Here is a 1,957-nt window from a genome sequence, read left to right as displayed (position 1 = left end):
TAGAAACCTCAAAAAATCCCTACGCCGCCGACGCCCTTGTTTCGTTCATGTTTGTTTTGCTTCGACGAATCAGCCGACGGACCATCTTCGGTGTCAGGCGGATGTCTATCATTGGACTTCCTCTTCCTCGCATATGCTTTTTTCACGTCGACGAGACCGTCGAATGGAACGGGAGTTAGGGTTTAGGGCGACTTCCAACTCATGGAAACCAACAATAATCGGTCGGAATCGGGTTGTTCTTGGTCAGAATCCTAAACTAGGGTTCTTATTCTTAGGAGAGAGTGAAGATAGAGAAGATAGAAAAGAGAGAGAGTGAAGGTTCATGTTCACTTTGTAATATTTTAGGTGAGTTTTGGAAGATTGACTTTTCATATTCAAAATATTAAAAATTGAATTATTTAGCAAAATAATTAACATAATTTTAAGCTACTAATAATATCAGATTAAGTCTAATCGGGTCAAAATTGGGCTAAATGACGGTTGTTGTGGACTTGATTTTCAAAAAGTGAATGTTTTGGACCAAAATCATAAATCGGCCATATGTTTAGGACCAAAATAGTACTATACTCTAAATTCTAATAATATATAGAAATAAATGATGACGGTAAAACTAAACTAATCAAATTAAATCATATCCTAACAACCTTTTTTCTACCCTTTTTCATTTTTTTTCATGCAAGAACAAATCTGTGCACGTCTTTCTGGGACTCGAAAACATGTTTATCACGTCGAATGACATCAAATACCTTATATTTGATTATCGAAGACGGTCAAAAATACATACTCCCTCCGTCCCATATTACTCGAGACGTTTCTTTTCGGCATGAGATTTAAGAAAATTGTGTTTAATGAGTTAAATAAAGTAGAGGAGATAATAAAATAAGAGAAAGAAGAAAGAGTAAAGTAAAATAAAGAATAAAGTAGGTGAAATTAGATGTTATGTTTTTAATTAAAAAAAGAAATGATTCAGGTAACTTGGGACAACCCAAAAAGGAATACGACTCAAGTAACTTGCAAGAGAGTATATGTGTATGGTAGAACTGTAAAAATAGGAAAATAAAAGATAGTGTAGTTATTTAATTTATTTGTAATTTTACTTGTTTTGGGGTACATTTACAATAAGTTAAACTTTTAGAATATAAAATTAGATTTACTCAAAATAACAGAGATGGTGATCAAGTGTGCACAATAAAATTTGCTGTTTTCCTAATGTGGTCCACCCACACCTTAATAGAAAGATTAAATACTTTTTCCGCGCCGCTATTGGCTCTTTTTAAATGTAAGTGACCACTCATATTTATTTAATGCAACAAACAAAGCAGATTAAGACATTCAATATAAGATATGATCGCGATTTAATTACAAATCCAATTCTAAAGTATCAATTGCAGATTTGTTCCAAAGTTCTCACGGATGCCTGGAGATTGCTATGTTTAAGAATATAATTTTTACTTAGAATTTTATTTCCCTAACTTCTGGTGTGAATTGACAATGAAGTTGCCTAAGATTTAAAGCATATGGCCAAAATAAAACTACTCCTAATCTTGCAATCTTTGCGTAAAATTAATGTTACCAAGTTAATTAAAAAGTCTATACACTAAGATAAAAAGATGAAATTAATATTGTTTTTGCTTATAATGTGTTTTCTTTGGTGGAAAATGGTGGAATATATATGCATGTATAATTTCACTTATTTTCACAGGTTTTTCTACCAGTTTAAACACATGATATATAAAAAAATGGTGACCGCTAAATAATATAATTAAATCTTATCATATTTTCTTATCATTTACTCTCTCTGTCCCTAAAGGATATGCACTTTGGGTTCGACACAAGTTTTAATGCAAAATTGGTAAAGTATGAGAGAGGTAAAAGAAAAAGTAATTAAAGTATTGTGAGTAGAGAATGAGTCTCACCTTATTAAAGAGAAGAGTTTTCAAATTAGAAAGTGCGTATT

The sequence above is a fragment of the Salvia splendens genome, chromosome 7 (assembly GCF_004379255.2).
Source record: "Salvia splendens isolate huo1 chromosome 7, SspV2, whole genome shotgun sequence".
In the NCBI taxonomy this organism is placed as follows: domain Eukaryota; kingdom Viridiplantae; phylum Streptophyta; class Magnoliopsida; order Lamiales; family Lamiaceae; genus Salvia; species Salvia splendens.
This window is presented reverse-complemented; position numbering follows the sequence as displayed.